At 47.0% G+C, this 26,290-nt stretch overlaps 1 protein-coding gene and 1 pseudogene across 2 annotated transcripts in view; one reads left to right on the top strand and one right to left on the bottom strand.

Annotated features, from left to right (window-relative positions):
* Positions 1 to 26,290, bottom strand: part of LOC146856569 (uncharacterized) — a 161,134-nt gene that overhangs the window by 28,424 nt on the left and 106,420 nt on the right. For both annotated transcript variants that reach the window (XR_014981529.1, XR_014981530.1), the window contains one exon: positions 19,970 to 20,128. The gene's annotated coding sequence lies outside the window, so the exon portion shown is untranslated. The remainder of the gene's footprint in view (positions 1 to 19,969; positions 20,129 to 26,290) is intronic.
* On the top strand, positions 14,216 to 14,288 carry LOC146856571 (small nucleolar RNA SNORA17; annotated as a pseudogene).

The following is a 26,290-nucleotide window of genomic DNA, read 5'->3' as shown; positions in this document are numbered from 1 at the left end:
TGCCCTGCAAACCTCAAATTTAGCTGAAAAAAATCACATTTTTCACACATTTTTGTGTGGGACAGTTGTGGCACACTCATGTGTTTTGCAAGGCATGGCAGACTGCATGCATATGTTTTTACCTGAGGTAATATTTGTGGTAAGATCAGGGACATCAACAGTGAAAATTGGCCGACCTAGTCATAAAACAGGTCCACAAACTGTTAAAAAAAACCAGCCCACACACTTAGCTTTCAGATCAGTACATCAGACATTGCCGGATTCCCCTATAGGGCAGTCCAACACTGCAGAGACTTTTTAAGGCATGGGCAAAGTGGGCTCTGGCCCAGGGCCCCAGCCCTTCAGGGGCCCCCCTTATAGAGCAAGCTGTGTTCTGCAGAAAGTCTTGCTCTGATGACCTTGAATCATTTTTAAACAGATTGTTGTAAATAGCGTTTTTCTATCATTTATTTTTTTATGTGTGCAAGACTTTTAAATGCATTTTGCAGACACAATGTGCTTGTTTCATGCAACATTCCTATAAAATGTTTCTCCTAGATCAATACAGGTTCTCATACGTGAGAAACGGGAGGGAGTGACAGATTATTTGTAGTAATAGTAGTGAGCTGCTGCTGTGTTACAATACTGAAAACACACATCATTATCCCTTAATATCAGATGTACACACATTTAGAATTTGACCAAAGAGGGCACGAAAGAGCTGAAAATGGATCATAAAATCAAAGCTGTCCCATAAAGGGGCCCCCAAAATATTTTTGGCCCGGGCCCCCAAAATCCTTAAAACATCCCTCCAACCCTGGCTGTGCATTAATTCTTGTGCCCTTTCTCGGCATCCCCATTACTGCAGCCTCCTTGCCTGTTAAATGCATAACTTCCCTAACCCAAGCTTTCCCAGTACATCACTTCTGTCGCAACCCAGAGTGAGTGAAAATGTTTATATAGCACACTTAAAAGAGCTAACCATCCTGGGGAGACACCCCTTGCTATTTGTACTTCACATCCTGGATCATTTATTTACATCTGGATCATTTCTGGGGTCAGGCATTTCAAGCTCCAGCCTTTCATCAACGTCTGTTGTGTTTTCCATAAGTAATTACTGAATCTTCACCTGCTTACTTAACCCCTTCGCTGCCAGGCCTTTTCCCCCTCCTGTGCCATGCCCTTTTTTGGCTATTTGGGGTAGTGCGTGCTGAGGCCCCTGTAACTATTTTGACCACAAAAGGTATCCACGCCAAATTTGCGTCCTTTTCTTCCAGCATCATGGGGCTTCTGAAGGTACTCAGGGTTTGTGGATTCTCCTGGAGGGGTCACAGAAATGAGCCAAAATACAGCAAAATTTAGTTTTTTGGGGGAAAATGGGAAAAACGGGCTGCAAATGAAAGCATCTGGGTTTCTCCCTGCAAATGTTATCAAAAAAGGGTTTGTGGGGCTGAAATTACCATTTTCCCAGCTTTTAGGGGATACCAGACTTTTGTCAGAAACCCAACATTTTTTACACAGTTTTGTCATTTTTCTGGGACATAGCCTATTTTTGCTATTTTTTGTGCTTTCAACCTCCTTCCAGTTAATGGTAGAAATGGGTACAAAAGCAATAATGGATCCTGGAAAGCTATACATTTTAGAGAAGTAGACAAAATTCTGAATTCAGCAAGGGGTCATTTGTGTAGATCCATCAAGGTTTCTTTATAGAAACTAACAGTTAAATATAGGATAAATTGAAAATTTGTTGAAAAAAAAAGCTTTTTGTGTCAACGTTTTCACCTGTAACTTCTTCTAATTATGACAGCTCTTTGAAAGCAATATACCGTTACATCCGCTGGACATTACTGGTTGTGGGGATATATAGGACTTGTAGGTTCACCAAGAACCTGACGAACCCAGAGCCAAAAACTGAGAAGCAACTTGCAATGGTTTTCATTATGTACCGGGTATATAGTAATTTTTCTGTAAAAATGTGTACATGGAAAAATCGGTATGAAAGACACCTATGTATTTCTGAAATGGGAACAAAATATAGAGTTTAGAAACAGTAGATATTTGCACATTTCCGAAATTGGGAATACTCATACTAGCATGAGAATTATCAGTCATTTTTTAGAATGACTTCTTTTTTACACAATGTCTTTCATTTGGAAGGCGGAAATGCATCGAAAGTCAATAGGTAATAACAGTTCCTTTACAAATCTGAATTACCCTAAGTCTTCCGATAAAAATGGTACCTCACTTGTAGGGGTAGGCATAGTGCCCACAACAGGAAATGGCTCAAAACCCAACGTGAGCACACCACATTTTCATAATGCAAAATTACCCTTTTTTAGCAAAGTGCCTAGCTGTAGTTTTTTAACCCTAGCTCTGCTGGCACCTAGGGAAACCTAGCAAGCCTATACATTTTTGAAAACTAGACACCCAGGGGAATCCAGGATGGGGTGACTTGACTGCCTTCTACCAGGTTCTGTTACCCAGAATCTCCTGCAAACCTAAAAAATTGCCAAAAAACCCACTTTTTCCCCACATTTCTCTGGTGGAAAGTTCTGGAATCTGCGTGGATTCACAAATTTCCACCCACCCCGTGTTCCCCAAAGTCTTCAGAGAAAAATGGTACCTCACTTGTGTGGGTCAGCCTAGTGCCCGCGACAGGAAACGGCGCAAAAAGTAACATGGACACACCTCAATTTCGTAGCGATAAATGACCCTTTTTTGGCAAAGTGCCTAGCTGTAGTTCTTGAACCATAGCTCTTCCGGCACCTAGGGAAACCTAGCAAACCTATACATTTTTGAAAACTAGACACCCAGGGGAATCCAGGATGGGGTGACTCGACTGCCTCCCACCAGGTTCTGTTACCCAGAATCCCTTGCAAACCTAAAAAATTGCCAAAAAAAACATATTTTCCCCATATTTCTGTGGTGGAAAGTTCTGGAACCTACTTGGATCCACAAATTTCCACCCACCCAGTGTTCTCCAAAGTCTTCCGAGAAAAATGGTACCTCACTTGTGTGTGTCGGCCTAGTGCCCGCGACAGGAAACGGCGCAAAACGCAACGTGGACACACCTGAATTTCGCTATGAAAAATGACCCTTTTTTGGCAAAGTGCGTAGCTGTAGTTTTTGAACCATAGCTCTGCCGGCACCTAGAGAAACCTAGCAAACCTATACATTTTTTAAGACTAGACACCCAGGGAAATCCAGGATGGGGTGACTTGACTGCCTCCCACCAGGTTCTGTTACCCATAATCCCTTGCAAACCTAAAAAATTGCCAAAAAAACTGCATTTTCCCGACATTTCTCTGGTGGAAAGTTCTGGAATCTGCGTGGATCCACAAATTTCCACCCACCCCGCGTTCCCCAAAGTCTTACGAGAAAAATGGTATCTCACTTGTGTGGGTCGGCCTAGTGCCTGTGACAGGAAACGGCGCAAAACGTAATGTGGACACACCTCAATTTCACAGCGAAAAATGACCCTTTTTTGGCAAAGTTCCTAGCTGTAGTTTTTGAACCATAGCTCTGCCGACACCTAGGGAAACCTAGCAAACCTATACATTTTTAAAAACTAGACACCCAGGGGAATCCAGGATAGGGTGACTTGACTGCCTCCCGCCAGGTTCTGTTACCCAGAATCCCTTGTAAACCTGAAAAAATTGCCAAAAAAACCACATTTTCTCCACATTTCTCTGGTGGAAAGTTCTGGAATCTGCGTGGATCCACAAATGTCCACCCACCCAGCGTTCCCCAAAGTCTTCCGAGAAAAATGGTACCTCACTTGTGTGGGTCAGCCTAGTGCCCGCGACAGGAAACGGCGCAAAAAGTAACATGGACACACCTCTATTTCGTAGCGATAAATGACCCTTTTTTGGCAAAGTGCCTAGCTGTAGTTCTTGAACCATAGCTCTTCCGGCACCTAGGGAAACCTAGCAAACCTATACATTTTTGAAAACTAGACACCCAGGGGAATCCAGGATGAGGTGACTCGGCTGCCTCCCACCAGGTTCTGTTACCCAGAATCCCTTGCAAACCTAAAAAATTGCCAAAAAAAACACATTTTCCCCATATTTCTGTGGTGGAAAGTTCTGGAATCTACTTGGATCCACAAATTTCCACCCACCCAGTGTTCTCCAAAGTCTTCCGAGAAAAATGGTACCTCACTTGTGTGTGTCGGCCTAGTGCCCGCGACAGGAAACGGCGCAAAACGCAACGTGGACACACCTGAATTTCGCTATGAAAAATGACCCTTTTTTGGCAAAGTGCGTAGCTGTAGTTTTTGAACCATAGCTCTGCCGGCACCTAGAGAAACCTAGCAAACCTATACATTTTTTAAGACTAGACACCCAGGGAAATCCAGGATGGGGTGACTTGACTGCCTCCCACCAGGTTCTGTTACCCAGAATCCCTTGCAAACCTAAAAAATTGCCAAAAAAACTGCATTTTCCCGACATTTCTCTGGTGGAAAGTTCTGGAATCTGCGTGGATCCACAAATTTCCACCCACCCCGCGTTCCCCAAAGTCTTACGAGAAAAATGGTATCTCACTTGTGTGGGTCGGCCTAGTGCCTGTGACAGGAAACGGCGCAAAACGTAATGTGGACACACCTCAATTTCACAGCGAAAAATGACCCTTTTTTGGCAAAGTTCCTAGCTGTAGTTTTTGAACCATAGCTCTGCCGACACCTAGGGAAACCTAGCAAACCTATACATTTTTAAAAACTAGACACCCAGGGGAATCCAGGATAGGGTGACTTGACTGCCTCCCGCCAGGTTCTGTTACCCAGAATCCCTTGTAAACCTGAAAAAATTGCCAAAAAAAACACATTTTCTCCACATTTCTCTGGTGGAAAGTTCTGGAATCTGCGTGGATCCACAAATGTCCACCCACCCAGCGTTCCCCAAAGTCTTCCGAGAAAAATGGTACCTCACTTGTGTGGGTCAGCCTAGTGCCCGCGACAGGAAACGGCGCAAAAAGTAACATGGACACACCTCTATTTCGTAGCGATAAATGACCCTTTTTTGGCAAAGTGCCTAGCTGTAGTTCTTGAACCATAGCTCTTCCGGCACCTAGGGAAACCTAGCAAACCTATACATTTTTGAAAACTAGACACCCAGGGGAATCCAGGATGAGGTGACTCGACTGCCTCCCACCAGGTTCTGTTACCCAGAATCCCTTGCAAACCTAAAAAATTGCCAAAAAAAACACATTTTCCCCATATTTCTGTGGTGGAAAGTTCTGGAATCTACTTGGATCCACAAATTTCCACCCACCCAGTGTTCTCCAAAGTCTTCCGAGAAAAATGGTACCTCACTTGTGTGGGTCGGTCTAGTGCCCGCAACAGGAAACGGCGCAAAACGCAACGTGGACACACCTCAATTTCGCTATGAAAAATGACCCTTTTTTGGCAAAGTGCCTAGCTGTAGTTTTTGAACCATAGCTCTGCCGGCACCTAGAGAAACCTAGCAAACCTATACATTTTTGAAAACTAGACACCCAGGGGAATCCAGGATGGGGTGACTTGACTGCCTCCCACCAGGTTCTGTTACCCAGAATCCCTTGCAAACCTAAAAAATTGCCAAAAAATCAGCATTTTCCCGACATTTCTCTGGTGAAAGTTCTGGAATCTGCGTGGATCCACAAATTTCCACCCACCCCGCGTCCCCCAAAGTCTTACGATAAAAATGGTATCTCACTTGTGTGGGTCGGCCTAGTGCCTGTGACAGGAAACGGCGCAAAACGTAACGTGGACACACCTCAATTTCACTGCGAAAAATGACCCTTTTTTGGCAAAGTGCCTAGCTGTAGTTTTTGAACCATAGCTCTGCCGGCACCTAGAGAAACCTAGCAAACCTATACATTTTTGAAAACTAGACACCCAGGGGAATCCAGGATGAGGTGACTCGGCTGCCTCCCACCAGGTTCTGTTACCCAGAATCCCTTGCAAACCTAAAAAATTGCCAAAAAAAACACATTTTCCCCATATTTCTGTGGTGGAAAGTTCTGGAATCTACTTGGATCCACAAATTTCCACCCACCCAGTGTTCTCCAAAGTCTTCCGAGAAAAATGGTACCTCACTTGTGTGTGTCGGCCTAGTGCCCGCGACAGGAAACGGCGCAAAACGCAACGTGGACACACCTGAATTTCGCTATGAAAAATGACCCTTTTTTGGCAAAGTGCGTAGCTGTAGTTTTTGAACCATAGCTCTGCCGGCACCTAGAGAAACCTAGCAAACCTATACATTTTTTAAGACTAGACACCCAGGGAAATCCAGGATGGGGTGACTTGACTGCCTCCCACCAGGTTCTGTTACCCAGAATCCCTTGCAAACCTAAAAAATTGCCAAAAAAACTGCATTTTCCCGACATTTCTCTGGTGGAAAGTTCTGGAATCTGCGTGGATCCACAAATTTCCACCCACCCCGCGTTCCCCAAAGTCTTACGAGAAAAATGGTATCTCACTTGTGTGGGTCGGCCTAGTGCCTGTGACAGGAAACGGCGCAAAACGTAATGTGGACACACCTCAATTTCACAGCGAAAAATGACCCTTTTTTGGCAAAGTTCCTAGCTGTAGTTTTTGAACCATAGCTCTGCCGACACCTAGGGAAACCTAGCAAACCTATACATTTTTAAAAACTAGACACCCAGGGGAATCCAGGATAGGGTGACTTGACTGCCTCCCGCCAGGTTCTGTTACCCAGAATCCCTTGTAAACCTGAAAAAATTGCCAAAAAAAACACATTTTCTCCACATTTCTCTGGTGGAAAGTTCTGGAATCTGCGTGGATCCACAAATGTCCACCCACCCAGCGTTCCCCAAAGTCTTCCGAGAAAAATGGTACCTCACTTGTGTGGGTCAGCCTAGTGCCCGCGACAGGAAACGGCGCAAAAAGTAACATGGACACACCTCTATTTCGTAGCGATAAATGACCCTTTTTTGGCAAAGTGCCTAGCTGTAGTTCTTGAACCATAGCTCTTCCGGCACCTAGGGAAACCTAGCAAACCTATACATTTTTGAAAACTAGACACCCAGGGGAATCCAGGATGAGGTGACTCGACTGCCTCCCACCAGGTTCTGTTACCCAGAATCCCTTGCAAACCTAAAAAATTGCCAAAAAAAACACATTTTCCCCATATTTCTGTGGTGGAAAGTTCTGGAATCTACTTGGATCCACAAATTTCCACCCACCCAGTGTTCTCCAAAGTCTTCCGAGAAAAATGGTACCTCACTTGTGTGGGTCGGTCTAGTGCCCGCAACAGGAAACGGCGCAAAACGCAACGTGGACACACCTCAATTTCGCTATGAAAAATGACCCTTTTTTGGCAAAGTGCCTAGCTGTAGTTTTTGAACCATAGCTCTGCCGGCACCTAGAGAAACCTAGCAAACCTATACATTTTTGAAAACTAGACACCCAGGGGAATCCAGGATGGGGTGACTTGACTGCCTCCCACCAGGTTCTGTTACCCAGAATCCCTTGCAAACCTAAAAAATTGCCAAAAAATCAGCATTTTCCCGACATTTCTCTGGTGAAAGTTCTGGAATCTGCGTGGATCCACAAATTTCCACCCACCCCGCGTCCCCCAAAGTCTTACGATAAAAATGGTATCTCACTTGTGTGGGTCGGCCTAGTGCCTGTGACAGGAAACGGCGCAAAACGTAACGTGGACACACCTCAATTTCACTGCGAAAAATGACCCTTTTTTGGCAAAGTGCCTAGCTGTAGTTTTTGAACCATAGCTCTGCCGGCACCTAGAGAAACCTAGCAAACCTATACATTTTTGAAAACTAGACACCCAGGGGAATCCAGGATGGGGTGACTCGACTGCCTCCCACCAGGTTCTGTTACCCAGAATCCCTTGCAAACCTAAAAAATTGCCAAAAAAAACATATTTTCCCCATATTTCTGTGGTGGAAAGTTCTGGAACCTACTTGGATCCACAAATTTCCACCCACCCAGTGTTCTCCAAAGTCTTCCGAGAAAAATGGTACCTCACTTGTGTGTGTCGGCCTAGTGCCCGCGACAGGAAACGGCGCAAAACGCAACGTGGACACACCTGAATTTCGCTATGAAAAATGACCCTTTTTTGGCAAAGTGCGTAGCTGTAGTTTTTGAACCATAGCTCTGCCGGCACCTAGAGAAACCTAGCAAACCTATACATTTTTTAAGGCTAGACACCCAGGGAAATCCAGGATGGGGTGACTTGACTGCCTCCCACCAGGTTCTGTTACCCAGAATCCCTTGCAAACCTAAAAAATTGCCAAAAAAACTGCATTTTCCCGACATTTCTCTGGTGGAAAGTTCTGGAATCTGCGTGGATCCACAAATTTCCACCCACCCCGCGTTCCCCAAAGTCTTACGAGAAAAATGGTATCTCACTTGTGTGGGTCGGCCTAGTGCCTGTGACAGGAAACGGCGCAAAACGTAATGTGGACACACCTCAATTTCACAGCGAAAAATGACCCTTTTTTGGCAAAGTTCCTAGCTGTAGTTTTTGAACCATAGCTCTGCCGACACCTAGGGAAACCTAGCAAACCTATACATTTTTAAAAACTAGACACCCAGCGGAATCCAGGATGGGGTGACTTGACTGCCTCCCGCCAGGTTCTGTTACCCAGAATCCCTTGTAAACCTGAAAAAATTGCCAAAAAAAACACATTTTCTCCACATTTCTCTGGTGGAAAGTTCTGGAATCTGCGTGGATCCACAAATTTCCACCCACCCAGCGTTCCCCAAAGTCTTCCGAGAAAAATGGTACCTCACTTGTGTGGGTCAGCCTAGTGCCCGCGACAGGAAACGGCGCAAAAAGTAACATGGACACACCTCTATTTCGTAGCGATAAATGACCCTTTTTTGGCAAAGTGCCTAGCTGTAGTTCTTGAACCATAGCTCTTCCGGCACCTAGGGAAACCTAGCAAACCTATACATTTTTGAAAACTAGACACCCAGGGGAATCCAGGATGGGGTGACTCGACTGCCTCCCACCAGGTTCTGTTACCCAGAATCCCTTGCAAACCTAAAAAATTGCCAAAAAAAACACATTTTCCCCATATTTCTGTGGTGGAAAGTTCTGGAATCTACTTGGATCCACAAATTTCCACCCACCCAGTGTTCTCCAAAGTCTTCCGAGAAAAATGGTACCTCACTTGTGTGGGTCGGTCTAGTGCCCGCAACAGGAAACGGCGCAAAACGCAACGTGGACACACCTCAATTTCGCTATGAAAAATGACCCTTTTTTGGCAAAGTGCCTAGCTGTAGTTTTTGAACCATAGCTCTGCCGGCACCTAGAGAAACCTAGCAAACCTATACATTTTTGAAAACTAGACACCCAGGGGAATCCAGGATGGGGTGACTTGACTGCCTCCCACCAGGTTCTGTTACCCAGAATCCCTTGCAAACCTAAAAAATTGCCAAAAAATCAGCATTTTCCCGACATTTCTCTGGTGGAAAGTTCTGGAATCTGCGTGGATCCACAAATTTCCACCCACCCCGCGTCCCCCAAAGTCTTACGATAAAAATGGTATCTCACTTGTGTGGGTCGGCCTAGTGCCTGTGACAGGAAACGGCGCAAAACGTAACGTGGACACACCTCAATTTCACAGCGAAAAATGACCCTTTTTTGGCAAAGTGCCTAGCTGTAGTTTTTGAACCATAGCTCTGCCGGCACCTAGAGAAACCTAGCAAACCTATACATTTTTGAAAACTAGACACCAAGGGGAATCCAGGATGGGGTGACTTGACTGCCTTCCACCAGGTTCTGTTACCCAGAATCCCTTGTAAACCTAAAAAATTGCCAAAAAAACCACATTTTCTCCACATTTCTTTGGTGGAAAGTTCTGGAATCTGCATGGATCCACAAATTTCCACCCACCCCGTGTGCTCCAAAGTCTTCCGAGAAAAATGGTACCTCACTTGTGTGGGTCGGCCTAGTGCCCGCGACAGGAAACGGCGCAAAAACGCAACGTGGACACACCTCAATTTCGCTTTGAAAAATGACCCTTTTTTGGCAAAGTGCATAGCTGTAGTTTTTTAACCCTAGCTCTGCCGGCACCTAGGGAAACCTACCAAACCCACACATTTCTGAAAACTTGTCACCCGGGGGAGTCAAGGGAGGTATGGCTTGCGTGGATCCCCCAATGGTTCCTTACCCAGAATTCCCTGCAAACCTCAAATTTAGCTGAAAAAAATCACATTTTTCACACATTTTTGTGTGGGACAGTTGTGGCATCACCGGGCTGACACAAATTTCCTACCACCCAGCGTTCCCCCGGGTCTCCCAATAAAAACGGTGCCTCACTCGTGTGGGAGGCCCAAGTACCCGCGACAGGCAAGGGCCCACAACATAGTGAGGCAACATGAAAATTGCCTACCTCAAAACGACCTGGTTTTGCAACGGAGTCACCTGGGTTTTTGGCCCGGTGCTCGGCGGCCACCTAGGGCAACCTACCAAACCCACACATTTTTGAAAACTAGACACCCGGGGGATTCCAGGGAGGTATGGCTTGCGTGGATCCCCCAACGTTTCCTTAACCAGAAGGCCCTGCAAACCTCAAATTTAGCTGAAAAAAATCACATTTTTCACAAATTTTTGTGTGGGAAAGTTGTGGCATCACCAGGCTGACACAAATTTCCTACCACCCAGCGTTCCCCCGGGTCTCCCGATAAAAACAGTGCCTCACTCGTGTGGGAGGCCCAAGTACCTGCGACAGGCAAGGGCCCACAACGTAGTGAGGCGACATGAAAATTGCCTATCTCACAACGACCTGGTTTTGCAAGGGGATCACTTGGCTTTTGGCCCGGTGTCGGCGGCCACCTAGTGAAACCTACCAAACCCACACATTTCTGAAAACTAGACACCCGGGGAGTCCAGGGAGGTATGGCTTGCGTGGATCCCCCAACGTTTCCTTACCCAGAATGCCCTGCAAACCTCAAATTTAGCTGAAAAAATCACCCTTTTCCCACATTTTTCTGTGGGAAAGTTGTGGCATCACCCGGCTGATACAAATTTTCTACCACCCAGCGTTCCCCCGGGTCTCCAGATAAAAACGGTGCCTCACTTGTGTGGGAGGCCCAAGTACCCGCGACAGGCAAGGGGGGCCCAAAACGTATTGAGGCGACATGAAAATTGCCTACCTCAAAACGACCTGGTTTTGCAAGGGGGGGTCACCTGGGTTTTTGGCCCGGTGCTCGGCAGCCACCTAGGGGAACCTACCAAACCCACACATTTCTGAAAACTAGACACCCGGGGGATTCCAGGGAGGTATGGCTTGCGTGGTTCCCCCAACGTTTCCTTACCCAGAATGCCCTGAAAACCTCAAATTTAGCTGACAAATCACCTTTTTCACACATTTTTGTGTGGGAAAGTTGTGGCATCACCGGGCTGACACAAATTTCCTACCACCCAGCATTACCCCGGGTCTCCCGATAAAAACTGTGCCTCACTCGTGTGGGAGGCCCAAGTACCAGCGACTGGCAAGGGCCCACAACGTAGTGAGGCGACATGAAAATTGCCTATCTCAAAATGACCTGGTTTTGCAAGGGAGGTCACTTGGGTTTGTGGCCTGGTGCTCGGCGGCCACCTAGGGAAACCTACCAAACCCACACATTTCTGAAAACTAGACACCCGGGGGATTCCAGGGAGGTATGGCTTGCGTGGATCCCCGAACGTTTCCTTACCCAGAATGGCCTGCAAACCTCAAATTCAGCTGACAAATCACCTTTTTCACACATTTTTGTGTGGGAAAGTTGTGGCATCACCGGGCTGACACAAATTTCCTACCATCCAGCATTCCCCCGGGTCTCCCGATAAAAACAGTGCCTCACTCGTGTGGGAGGCCCAAGTACCCGCGACAGGCAAGGGCCCAAAACTTATTGAGGCGACATGAAAATTGCCTACCTCAAAACGACCTGGTTTTGCAAGGGGGTCACTTGGGTTTTTGCCCCAGTGCTCGGCGGCCACCTAGGGAAACCTACCAAACCCACACATTTCTGAAAACTAGACACCCGGGGGATTCCAGGGAGGTATGGCTTGCGTGGATCCCCCAACGTTTCCTTACCCAGAATGCCCTGCAAACCTCAAATTTATCTGAAAAAATCACCTTTTTCACACATTTTTGTTTGGGAAAGTTGTGGCATCACCGGGCTGACACAAATTTCCTACCACCCAGCGTTCCCCCGTGTATCCTGATAAAAACGGTGCCTCACTCGTGTGGGAGGCCTAAGGACCCACCACGGGCAAGGGCCCAAAACATAGTGAGGCGCACTACGTTTAGGACCCTTGCCTGTTGAGGCGCACTACGTTTTGGACCCTTGCCTGTCGCGGGTACTTGGGCCTCCCACACGAGTGAGGCACCGTTTTTATCGGGAGACCCGGGGGAACGCTGGGTGGTAGGAAATTTGTGTCAGCCCGGTGATACCACAACTTTCCCACACCAAAATGTGTGAAAAAAGTGATTTTTTCAGCTAAATTTGAGGTTGGCAGGGCATTCTGGGTAAGGAAACGTTGGGGGATCCACGCAAGCCATACCTCCCTGGAATCCCCCGGGTGTCTAGTTTACAGGAATGTTTGGGTTTGGTAGGTTTCTCTAGGTGGCCGCCGAGCACCGGGCCAAAAACCCAAGTGAGCCCCCCTTGCAAAACCAGGTCGTTTTGAGATAGGCAAATTTCATGTCGCCTCACTACGTTGTGGGCCCTTGCCTGTCGCGGGTACTTGGGCCTCCCACACGAGTGAGGTACCATTTTTATTGGGAGACCCGGGGGAATGCTGGGTGGTAGGAAATTTGTGTCAGCCCAGTGATGCCACAACTTTCCCACACAAAAATGTGTGAAAAAAAGGGATTTTTTCAGCTAAATTTGAGGTTTGCAGGGCATTCTGGGTTGGGAAACGTTGGGGGATCCATGCAAGCCATACCTCCCTGGAATCCCCCGGGTGTCTAGTTTTCAGAAATGTGTGGGTTTGGTAGTTTTCCCTAGGTTGCCGCTGAGCACCGGGCCAAAAACCCAAGTGACCCTCCTTGCAGGTCGTTTTGAGATAGGCAATTTTCATGTCGCCTCACTACGTTGTGGGCCCTTGCCTGTCGCGGGTACTTGGGCCTCCCACACGAGTGAGGCACCATTTTTATCGGGAGACCCGGGGGAATGCTGGGTGGTAGGAAATTTGTGTGGGAAAAAGGTGATTTTTTCAGCTAAAACGTTGGGGGATCCATGCAAGCCATACCTCCCGGGTGTCTAGTTTTCAGAAATGTGTGGGTTTGATAGGTTTCCCTAGATGGCCGCCAAGCCCGGGGCCAAACACTCAAGGGACCCCCTTTGCAAAACCAGGTTGTTTTGTGATAGTTAATTTTGATGTCTCCTCAATAGGTTTCGGACCCTTGCCTGACGCGGGCACTAGGCCTACCCACGCAAGTGGGGTACCATTTTTCTCTGAAGACTTTGGGGAACGCAGGGTCGGTGGAATTTGTGGACCCACGCAGATTCCAGAACTTTCCACTACAGAAATGTGAGGAAAATGTGTTATTTTGGACACATTTTTAGGTTTGCAATGGATTCTGGGTAACAGAACCTGGTGAGAGCCAGTGAAGTCACCGCATCCTGGATTCCCCTCGGTGTCTAGTTTTCAAAAATGTACAGGTTTGCTAGGTTTGCCTACGTGCCAACTGCGCTAGGGCCCAAAATCCACAGGTATGCACACTGCTAAAAAAAATTCGGAGCCCAGTGGGCTTTCTGCCGCCCTGGGGGGGAAATCGGGGAAGGGGGTTTCATCCTGATATGCCCCTAAAGGGGCAGAAAGAACTGTTGCTATTTTTTGTGGGGGTGGGGGCATTGGTATGACCATTTTGGGCAGCCCCCACCCCCATGCATATACAAAGCCTGCGTACTCGCTGGCGCCTAGTGGGCTTTCTGTCCCCCCAGGGGGCAGATCAGGGGCCACTGCCACCATCTGCCCTTCCGGGGGGGGCAGAAAGACTGGAATTTCTCTGGAGGTGGGGTGGGGTATTGTCATGCCCATTTTTGGGAGCCCCTGCCCCATCACTAATAAAACTTAAAAATCCATGGTTTCTAGGGGGCATTCTGCGCCCCCCAGGGGGGCCAGATTGGGGGCTACAGCTCCCATATGCCTCCTGGGGGGCAGAAAGACTGTAATTTTTGTGGGGGGGGGTGGGGGCATTGGCGTGCCCGTTTCGGGCAGCCCACACCCTAAAACCAATTGCGCAAAAAAAATCCCTGGTGGATAGTGGGCTTTCTGCCCCTCTGGGGGTGGCAGATTGGGGGCTGCTGCCCCATCTGCCCCCTGGGGGGGCAGAAAGGCTGTAATGATGGCGGGTGGGTGGGGGCATTGGTGTGCCCGTTTTGGGCAGCCCCCACCCTAAAAAAAAACTAAAAACAAATCCCTGGTGTTTAGTGGGCTTTCTGCCCCACCGAAGGGCCAGATTAGGGGCCAATGCCCCATCTGCCCCCGGGGGGCAGAAAGACTGTGATAATTGGGGGGTGGGGTGGGGGCATGGGCCTGCCCGTTTTGGGCAGCCCCCACCCCTATTTCTTTTTTTTTTTATTCCCTGGTGTCTAGTGGGCTTTTTGCCCCCCCGGGGGGCAGATTGGGGGCTACTGCCCCTATCTGCCCCCCAGGGGGGCAAAAAGACTCTATGGTGCCAAAATAATTAGGGGGAGCAAAGGCCCTTGCCCAAGGGGCCGCTCTCCCTCCCTGGTGTCTAGTGGGTGGATCCATGCTAGGGGATCGCCCTCCTGTGGCGATCTGCAAGCAGGGGGGAGGGGTACCATTGGAAAGGGGAGATTCTCCCCTTTCCAACGATACCTCTCCTGTCTTTCTACGTGCTCAGGGGGCTGAGATAGCACGTAGATAGCATGTAGAAAATGAAACTGAAATGAGCCTCTTGGCTCATTTCAGTTTCAGTTTCAGTGTAATGACGTTGGCGCGACGTGCGCGCCGATCGTCATTACACTGAAAGCAGAGGGGGGGCCTCGGGAGCTGGGGAAGCTCTTCCCCAGCTCCCGAGGCTATTTTTAGTGAAAGGGAATCCCTCTGGTGCCCGCACCAGAGGGATTCCCCAGGGAATGCCTCATGACGAGCTGGACTCGTCATGGGCACAGCGCAACTGTGCTCCATGACGAGTCCAGCTCGTCATGGGCACAGAAGGGGTTAAATATTGGATGAAATATTTACTTATTCGCCATTTTATGCACTTGTACTTCTAGCAACATTTGCCTCTATATCATTTTTCTTTCTTCTTCTTTTTCTTTTTCTTCTGTTTCCTTTTTTTATTATTTTTCTTTTTAGGTCGAGCCTACAGCGCATGCGCTGTCTACAAGACCTTTTGTAATCTCTTAACACAAGGTTATTCCCGCCTGCTGTCTGCCATAGGCTCCCTCCAGTGCCCCTACTAATTGGTGCATCCTGACTGGTTCTGGGTGCTGATAGCTCACTTCCGCTCAAGTCAGAGGAGCACCGGCAGATTACAGTCTCCTTACCATGTCATTCTTAAGTTCAAAAGGTTTTTATTGGATAAGTAAAGGTGTCAATACATGAGAAAGAATACAAACATATCTTCAATTAGAGGAGAAAAGTAAAACATGGTAATGAAAATATACAATTAATCAGAGGATAACAGAAGTTTAAGGCTAAGTAACAAAAAGCAGCGCTGGTACTAATGAGCAATAAAGTAGCTTATATGAAAAGAGTAGTACAAATGAAAAGCAATGTCACTCAGGGAGGCTTAGAGACCTCTTGCTGAATAGGTGAAACATGAGAGGAGCGTTTAGCACAGGTATCTAGATACAAGGTTACAGGAAGCCATAAATCATGTCGTTTAGCAGCTAGACTAAGGGGGTGCACAAAAGCAGTATCTAGCCTGTGATTATAACAAACATTGTACCACCATGCTTTAAAAGAAATATTCGTAAAGTTTTTCCAGTTGACGGTGATTTGCTGGAAAGCAACAGCTAACAACAAGTCAACAATTTGCGTGTTAAGATCAATGTCATCCCAACAAGGAGAAAGGCTTCCTAAAAAAATATTGACAAAAGAGAAGGGGGATGTGGTGTGGAATATGGCATTGATTTGGGCCCAAACTAGTGTCCAGAAGTTTTGCGTGAAAGTGCAAGAGAAAAGCATGTGAAAAAGAGTGGCCTTAGGAGCAGAGCAGGACCAACAAAGATCCGGTGTAGAAGAGAATCTCTTATTCAACACCTGGGGAGAAAACAGAAGCCTGTTGTATATGAAAAAGAGAGTTTGTGTAAGAGAAGCAGCTCTAGATGTCTTGCGAAGTTTGGTCCATAATTTATCCCAAAGGGAGGTGGGCCAAGAGATGGCAAGGTCAGATTCCCACTGTTCCTCAACTTTGGACTTTGGCCTAGGTGTGAGAATCGTATGAAATGAGTGGTATATTGAAGAGGCTGTAGGGTGAGTGCGCAAGAAGGAATGAAGCTGTGAGGTATGATTTGGAGGATGGGCATGCGTGAGGGGGTTGGAGAGAAGAGCATAAGTGGACATGACTGCATTTTTAAGCGTAAGATACTTGCAGGCAAAAGAGCGAGGGAGATGGAAGTGTTGGCTGAGAGCGGAGAAGGATAAGAAGTCAGAATTGGAGAAGAGTTGAGATACCCAGATTAGACCCCTCTGTCTCCAGGTTTTCCAATAAAAGGGCTTGCGATTGATGGTTATACTATTGTTGTGCCAGATAGTGGAATTGAGAAACTCTGCTATAGAGGAAGGGGGGCCTGGAGAGGTGGAAAGAAGCAACTTGGCTGTGAACTTGTGGATAGGAATGGAGGAAAAGTGAGGCTTACGAGAGAATGAGAGATATTCAGCAAAAGTGAAAGGGGATAAAGAAAGCCGCTCAATGATAACCCACAAGGGGGACGGCTCAGCAGGGTCTTGCAGCCAATGGGAAGCTTGCCGCAAAAGGAATGCTTTGTGGTAAGCGGGAAAATTCGGGAAATTAACTCCACCCTCGGATTTGGGGAGTTGCAATCTAAGCAGGGACATACGTGCTTTTTTGCCGGACCAAAGAAAGGAAGAGAGAATAGTGTTAATTTTCTTAAAGAACTTAGCAGGGATAGGAATTGGGATGTTGGAGATGGTGTAAAGGACTAACGGGGAGAGCATCATTTTAATCGTATCAAGACGACCCCACCAGGAAAGGTATAATGGGTGCCATCTGGAAGTGAGGTCGGATCATTTCTGGGTGCATTTATTGAGGCACAGCGAGACAGTGTCGGAGAGGGAGGGAGTAATGTGTAGACCTAGATATTTGATGTGTGAGGGGCTCCAAGTAAAATTGGATGCCATAAAGTCCGGTTTAAAAGTGAACTTAGTAAGGGGTAAAATCTCACACTTGTCATTGTTTAGCTTATAACCTGAGATCTGGGAGTAGTCATGAACTTCAGCTAGGAATGAGGGAATAGAAGTTGCGGGATTAGACATGAATAATAGAATATCGTCTGCGTAGGCAGCAAGTTTAATATTAGTGTGGGAGATTTGGAAACCGTGTAAGTTGGGATTCTGACGAAGCTTTGAAAGAAAAGGTTCCAGGGCCAAATTAAAAAGAAAAGGGGAAAGAGGGCATCCCTGACGAACACCCCTACCTAGATTGAAAAAAGAGGAAACTAGACCATTGGCACAAACCGCCGCTCTAGGACTGGAATAAAGGAAGGAGATAAAGGAGATGAAATGTGGGCCAAATCCAAACCATTTAAGGGCGGAGAAGAGGAAAGTCCACTCCACCCTGTCGAACGCTTTTTCTGCGTCTAGGGCAATAGCTGCTAGTGAATGTTGGAATTGTGGAGATTTGGAGAGAACATTAAACAAAAGTCTGGTGTTATCTGTGATGTAGCGACCTTTAACGAAGCCAGATTGTTCAGGGCCTAGCAATTCAGGAAGATAAGGGTCTAATCGAATAGCGAGAGATTTGGCATACAGTTTATAATCAATGTTGACCAAAGAAATTGGTCTGTAGTTCTTACAATGCTGGGTGTCTTTGCCTTCTTTGGGTATAATACAAATGTGGGCGTCTGAGAATGTACCTGAGGAAGAACCATTTAATATGAAGGAATCAATAAGGGAATGGAGTCTGGGCAACAACAATTTGGAGAAATGCAAATAAAATTCAACTGTGAATCCGTCTGGTCCAGGGGCCTTATCCTTCTTGAGTGACTGAAGCGCTGTGAGTAATTCATCACCGGAGATTGGTGATTCAAGGGCAGATAAATCAACAGGGAAATTGGAAGGCGGTTGGATGGTGGCAAAGAAAGTAGCAAGAGATTGAGCAGTGGGGTGCGTCTCAGAAGAATAGAGTTTGGAATAAAACTGGGAGAATTGCTCTAAAATGTCAACATCTGTATGCTTTAAAACAGAATTAGCATCATAAACAGATTCAATATTCAGTTTGTTTTGTTTGACTTTTAAATAGTTGGCTAAGACCTTCCCCGCCTTATTTTTACCACCATAGAATTTTGAACTGGATTTCAACAAATACAATGAAGCATCCTCAGTGGATTGTTTGTTAAATTGCATCTTAGCAGCAATGAGGGCGGTCAGACTTTCTTGCGAATGGGATGTATAGAAAGAATGCTCTAGCTTTTTAATCGTACAAAGGAGGTCACTGGTGCGTTTACGAGCATTCTTGCGTTTGGTAGCCACAAAGCTGATGATAAAACCTCTAGCTGCTGCTTTATAGGCGTCCCAAACAACGTGGTTAGGCACAGTGGGTGTGTCATTAATGGTGAAAAATTCTGTGGTAAAATCTACAAAGGAGGCGGAGAATTTGGGGTCGAGGAGTAAAGTGTTGTTAAAGCGCCATCTCTTTGGTCCGGTGGACTTGGGTAAGATGTCAATGTTTACCAAAACGGGGGCATGGTCAGAGAATAAAATGGGGCCTATATCAGCGTGGGTTAGGGATTGGGACATATGGTGGGAAAGGAAAATATAGTCAATCCGCGACTGGAAATGGTGAGTCGGGGAGTAGAAGGTGAATTCTTTAGAGGTAGGATTGCAGAGACGCCAAGCATCAATGAGTTTATGTTGGGATATCGCTTGAGCGAAAAGCTTGTGAGATTTATTAGGGACAAAAGGTACCTTGGAGTTCCTGTCTAAAAAAGGGTCAAAGGGAAGGTTACAATCACCTGCTAAAATAAAATTATCATCAATATATTCGGTGATACGGGAGGCCATTGCACGCCAAAAAATCTGATCACCACCAGTAGGGGCGTAGATATTAAGGAGGGAGAGAGGGGCGCCCTTTGAGGAGAGTTTGACGTATAACCATCTACCTTCAGGGTCTGATTCAGAAGTCAAGAGCAAATGAGCAAAAGATTTACGAACTAATACAACCACACCGTTCCTCTTACCATCACCCGGAGATGAGAATACAGCACCCACCCAACCTCTCTTAAGTTTAGCAGCCTCAGCGTCAGACAAATGGGTTTCTTGTAAAAAGGCAATGTCTACATTCAATTTGGCTAAATGAGAGAGGATTTTTTGTCTCTTGATAGGAGAATGCAGACCTTTAACATTCCAGGAAACAATTCGAACTGACATTAAGGATTAATCAGAAAGTGGATCAATTAGAAGGTAGGACAGCAAGGAAATACCTCGCAGCGAGCAAGGGCACAAGAGAAAAAGAGAGTGAGGTGAGAATTAACGTGATGGAACAGGGGTAGAAGAAAAAGAGAGAGAGGAACCAGTGAAGCCATAAAAATAGGAAAGAGCCGAGAAAATAAAAAGAATGATAAGAAGATACAGTAATTCTTAAAGATAATGATGAGTAAGGTCAGAGGGAGAATCAAATAGGTAGAGGGAGATGAATACAAGCAAGAGAGCCAATAAACAATGGGGAGAAGAAAGAATGACGAAAGAGAAGTGAAGAAGAACCATGGAAAAGATAATGACACCAATAAATCTGAAATCAACGAGGGGAAAGGAGAGGTAAGAAAACATAGAACGTAAAAAAACATGATAAATAAGGAATGAAGAGTACTTACGAGGGGTAGCATGGGAAAAATACAATCAGGAACTGGGAACAAACGGAAATACATGTGGAGATGAGGGGAGGGAGGTAGGGCCAACTGGGAGAGGCAGGGCAGTCGGGATGAGGGAGACGTCCAACCAGAGATAACACAACGGAACGCAAAAACAATGATCTGTGAAGGGAGAAAAAGAACATGGTTAGAAACTCGAACACAACGAAGATAAAAAAGAAAACATATGACCAACTGAGGAACTAGAACAACACTATCAGACGATAAAATGAGAAATATAATCTTAACTAGAAGTCATACAATCTGAGGAACCTGCAAAAATGAAGGCAATAAAGCAGAACAAATTAGAGGATCAAATTGCAACTACAAAAACAAGTCATGGTGGGTGGGAAGAGGGACCAGCTATCTCCATGTCATGTTGACCACAGGAGTTCAGGAAGCTTCGAAGTCGCGCTGGATCCTCATATGTCGTAGTCTTGTTGTTATGAGTGACCTTAAATAGACAAGGATGAAAAAGTCCATATCTGGCACCAATGGAGCGAAGGTCAGGTCTCATATCAAGGAAGGCCTTACGGCGGTTTGCAGTGGTCCTGGCATAATCCTGTGCAAAGAACAAAGTGGAGCCTGACCATGTGAGGCGAGGAGAGGCTTTGGCAGCTAAGAGGACTTTCAGCAAGTCTGTGTACTCTAGAAAGTACGTTATTACACCTCTAGGCTTCGTTGACGTGGAAGGAGAGGAGGAAGCTCGACCAAGCCTGTGGGCACGTTGGATATTTAGTGAGGTGTCTTCAGGTAGGTGAAGAAGCTTCGGGAGAAAGGATTTGAAGAAACTGATGGGATCATTTCCCTCACAACCCTCCACCAAGCCGTAAATACGGAGATTGTTGCGTCTGTTGCGATTTTCAAGGTCCTCCACCTGCTTCTGAAGAGAGGAAATCTGCGTGTGCATGTGGGAGACCTTGGTCGCAGAGTCCTGAAGAGAGGAGACGTCACGCTCCACCGACGATACTCTTTCATCCATCGAAGCCCAGTTGTCAGTGAGAATCTGCAACTTAGCATTAGTCTCTTCCATGTAAGGGCGCAAGGCCCGTATCTCTTCGAGAAGTAATTCCATAGAGATGGGCGAAGAGGACTTAGGAGGCGAAGGAGGGTCCTTTTTTAACCTCTTAGAGTTCGCTTTTGCTGAAGATTGTGAGGGGGTGTCCGCAATCGACGACATCTCAGTTGAAGCTTCCAAATGGGCTAGTGCAGTGAATAACTTGGAATTTTTAATGAAATTACGCTTTTGAACTCTACTGGAGCAATCCGCCATCAGCACGCCTATGTAGCGTGAGGTCTTAAGATATCCTATTGCTCGGCTCAAAAAGGACCAGAAGCAGATTAATACAGAAACATGCCAGGCCGAAAAATTGGACTCATAGGTGTTAGAGACAGGAGTCCTAAAAATGGCCGCCCTTCATGAGGAGAGGTGAAATTTCCAGTCAGAACATGCAAGAAGATCTCAGCGTTCAACTAAAAAAAGCTCCAAAGGACAGATTAATGTAGAGGTGTGCCGGACAAAAAACTGTAGACGTAGGTATCAAAGACTAAGGTCATAAAATGGCCGCCGTGCATGAGGAGAGCCAAAAAATTCCAGTCAAAACCATGAAAAAGGCCACCCTTACAAAAGAAAAATAAAGAAAAGTCACCTTAGAATATTGATCCGCCACATTTGTGCCTCAGAGGCTGCTGGGGTCATTTAAGTGCGAACGAGGCATCCAGGAATCCCATGCGCGCTAGGACGCGCTGCTGAAGCGTTCGCGGGCAAAAATAAACAAAATGGCGGTCGCGGCCGATGATAAGCCGCGACCGGAGGTAAAATGGGCTGTAAAGTCCAAAATAGCTGTGCCTTAGGAACGGAAGGGGGATGAAAGTGAGCCTGGCATCTTCCGGTGCAAGGGGCTTCCCTCCGTTACTGGAAACGGGTACGCGAACCGCCGGTATCCTCCGGTTCGGACGGAGCCGTCACCCGGACACCGCCATCTCCTACGGGCGCCTAGCCACGCCTACCATGTCATTCTTCATCTGTTTATTTTCAGAACTCTTTGCTTTATTTACTGTAGCACAGTGCAGCCTTGTCCCAGTGCTGCCTCATTCTTGCGCTTTCGCTTTCAGCCTATATTCCTTCCATTCTTGCCTAGGGCCTGCTTTAACCCACTGTTTTTATTCCTGAAGCAACTGTTGAAGAGGCCACAGAGTGCACTCAAAATGCACACACGCCAGTCTTCATGGTGATATTATTGGAATGCCTGATTATTCTGTGATTTATGGCCCTGAAACCAGAGCCGCACACTAGCTTTCAGCTCCATTCCCGGCAAACTTGCTTGGGAATTTAAGATTAGAATTAAGGAAGAACGAGGGGCGTGGTTTGGACGCCGAGAGAGATGCCGGCTCGGTGATTCTCTCTGCCCGTGCGTTAAACGAATGAGGGCAGAGGAACGGGTCTCACCGCTCCTATCCAGCATCGGATGGCGGAAATAGTGATCGGAAGGTGAGGGGGCCTGAGAGGCGAAGTTTGGAGACTTTTTGCTGCTGGGAAGCGGCTCGGCCGCAGCCTTAAGCGATCCGCCCGATGCCCGTGAGGACTTCGACAGACTACGGGACCACGTGACGGGAGAGGTGTCGGCGGCCGGGCGGTTGCCGGAGTGGATCGAGGCCAAGTGCGACGGCTATCGGAACTCAGCCGGTATATGCGCAGGAGCGCATCTGTGGTGAGGCGGAGGAGCTGCGCAGTGCGATGGACAGTCGTTGATGTATGTCGCATAGACAAAATGGCGGCTACCGCGACATAGAAGGAGAGCCCTGACGCTTCTGCTGCAGAGTTTGTGGGGTGCTTGAGCATATTGAGCTATCTGCATTCCGCGAGGGAGGTGTGCCTACTGGTGTGTACCCTGATGCTGTGAACTGTTGAGATGTGAGGCCGGTTCTACCCCCTTCGGTGCTGCCCGTGTAATAATGAGGATGGTGTTTATGTCATCGTGGCAGAATGCATGGAATGGACGTCTCCCTCCAGGGTGGAACTAAGCCTACAGAGTGAATCTGGAGCTCCGCCGGCGGCGCGCTCTGCTTTATTTATCTGGAGCTCGAGGTACCTTCCATGGGGATGTGGAGCTGTAACTGTCTAAGGCGCTGTCTCGTAGGGGGTGATCCTTCTTGTCTGCGATCGTGTTGCCCTGAGCCTGCCTGGCTTCCCTGCTACCGTGTGACCTCGCCTGCAATCTTTTGCCTTGCACCATGGTCCCGGTGAGTGGAGGCGCGACCATTCCCTGTTCGTCTGCACTGGTCTCCATGATGTGATCACGCACCTCTGCGCTTGGTGGGTAACACGAGCGCCATGTTCTGAGATCCTCCAATCACATAGCTAGAAGACGGGAAGGCGCCAGGGGATGAAGCCTTAGTTGCACGCATGGATATGTTTTAAGTCAAAGTAGATTTACCTGGCTGATACCAGTAGGCAGAGGGAACGGCGATCAAGAGGTACTCCAAGGAGTAGGCTGAAGCACTTTGGGACATTTCTGTCTGGCAAAGGCATCTACACGACGGACTACCATGGCTGATAGTAAGGAATCGATGAAAAGCATGAAGAGGCTCAAATCTGATCAATCAAATCCTAGTTCACCCAGCAAGGGAGCGAAAGGTAATCCCGATCCGATGGAACTGATACTTAATAAACTGGATGAAGTTAGGGAGCTAGCTAAGGCTACCAAAGATGAGGTGGCGGCTATCAGGCAGGATAATCGTGAAACCAATGCAAAATTGGTGGAGGCAGAGTCGAGGATCAGCAGGCTTGAGGATCTAGAAGTAAAGTCGTGTGCAGCCATCAACCGCTTATGCATATCATCGGATCAAACTATGCGGAAACTGGCGGAGTTGGAGGACAGGAACAGACGGGGGAACCTACGCATTTTTGGCCTTCCGGAGGGGTCGGAGGATCAGCATGCTAGCTGCGGGGCTTTCCTGGAGTTTTGGTTCTCCCAGGCTACTAATCTATCCTTTCACCATCCACTGGAGTTTGATAGGGCTCATAGAGTACCAGGCAAGATAAGTAAAAACCAGAAAGGACCCAGAGCGATTGTGTGCAAGCCATTGCGATATCAACATGTGGAACAGATTCTTGACTTCATGAGGAAAAACAACCATATTTTATGGAAATCGGTCAAGGTATACATCTCACAGGACTACAGTAAAGAGACGGTGGAGGTTAGGAAAGCGTTCTTGGCACTGCGACCAATGCTAAAGAAAAGGGGCTTCCAGTATGGGTTTGCTGGCCCTGCAAAGTACCGTGTGTTGATCCACGGGTCTCCTCATTTCTTCTCTGATCCTTTGAAATTGAAACGCATGCTTGATGGTCCGGACGATCAGGACATGGATACAAGCGCCTCAATGGGGGCAGTAGCGCAGGCTTCAGCCTCAGGTTATAAGTGAACACAGCTCTGTACGAGCTAATGCTTCTTGAAGGGGCAGGTTGCCTGGGGCATATTCCCTGCCTCGGGGCTCTCTCCAAAACAGTTTTATTGGCAGTATGCAGTTGCAGATGCTCAGGGTACTTGGCCACATGATATGTTTTAGAATTATTACCTTTCGAATAGAGGGGTTTCAGTTTACTGGGCCAAGATGGCTAATGGTCATGTATAATGTTTCACAGGTTTATTAAGTGGGTTGGTAGCGATTGACGGGGGTGGGCTGTTGTTTAAACGACTGGTCTAGAATGGTTGATGAGGTGCCCGTAGGTTGCGCTGGTGGGGGGGTGTTGATGCCTAAAGGGTGGTAACAGGCCTTAGTTTAAGGGGGATAGTTCCTCTGTTCCATGGTTCTTATCTCTCAGTACAAGCTATGCACGGGGGGGTTTCTGACGCATTCTCTTTCCAGTCACCATGTCTAACTCGTTCAGTTGGGGTGGGGAGGGTGGGGGGCTGGGGGTTTTTTGGGTAGGGGTATGTGTTCCTTGTTTTTTGCTTTTATTGTTGTTTGTTCCGGCTTGCATGGTCTCCATCTTCTTGCTTCTTGTGGGTGTGGGTGGTACTGGGCTCTACTGCGGCTTTAAGTGCGCTTACACTGTGAAGTATATGCTTGATGTGATGTTGTTGCAACCTCCTGATGATAAATAACTCACTTAGCTCGCCGGTGGGAGTATGTAATTTGGACAGACTGAAGGTACTGTCGCTCAACGTTAAGGGCCTGAACCAGCCTGTGAAGAGACAGAAGATATTAGATTATGTTAAAAGACTGAAGGGTGATATCGTTTTGCTCCAGGAGACGAAGCTTGAAGCAAAGCAGTTTTACCACCTGAGGAATAAATTTTATAATGAGGTGGTGGGTGCAGAGGCTGTGAATAAAAAGAATGGTGTCCTGATACTTGTTGCGAAGAAATCTAAGGTGGAGGTTTTATCGTCTGAAGTTAGTGCAGATGGCAGATGGGTCACGGCCAAGATGAGTAAGGATAATACAGAGTTCTATGTTACTAGCGTGTACGCACCCAACACTAGCGATCTGGTCTTTTGGGACAAACTGAATAAACACCTTGAAACTATTCCGGATAATGCGTTGCACATAGTAGCTGGGGATTTCAATCTTCCAATAGATGCAATTTTAGATAGAGATTCACGCTGCATCTTTAAATCAACGAAAGCTCATAAAGCTTTTCTTAGTATGTGTAAGCGCTTCCACTTGGTTGATACATGGAGACTCCAGAATCCCACGGAGAGGGATTATACTTTCTATTCTCCACCACACGACTCATATTCCCGGATTGACTTCCTCCTTATCACACAGAATGGCGTTCCTAGATTATACTCTACAACCATTGAGCCTCGGGTACTATCGGATAATTCGTGCATTTCATTAACAATCACGAATGTTAAACCATCCTCTCGTCAGACAGCTTGGAGGTTGAATGATGAAATCCTAACTAGTGACAAGAACCGGTCCACAGTCCAGGAGGCGATATCCTCCTACCTTCAGATTAATAAACAAGGGGACACGTCCGATCTCATTAGGTGGGAGGCTCTGAAAAGTACTATTAGGGGAGTGTGTATCAAAATTAGGTCAGAGATGAATAAATCTTATAATGAGAAGTTGGAGGCTTTGGAGATGGACATTAGAAATCTAGAGATTAAACATCTAAAAGATAGGGATGAGATGTCTCTTGCTGCGTTGGCGAATAAAAAATATGAATATAATAAAATAGTTAGTGAGAGAGCGGGAGTCTGGCTTGACAAGGGCAGGCGATTTAAGCTTTGTGAGTCTAATAAGGCAGGTAAGTCCCTCGCCTCATACTTAAAGTTC

This window comes from Triturus cristatus, chromosome 4_1, assembly GCF_964204655.1.
Source record: "Triturus cristatus chromosome 4_1, aTriCri1.1, whole genome shotgun sequence".
Lineage (NCBI taxonomy): Eukaryota > Metazoa > Chordata > Amphibia > Caudata > Salamandridae > Triturus > Triturus cristatus.
This window is presented reverse-complemented; position numbering and strand designations above follow the sequence as displayed.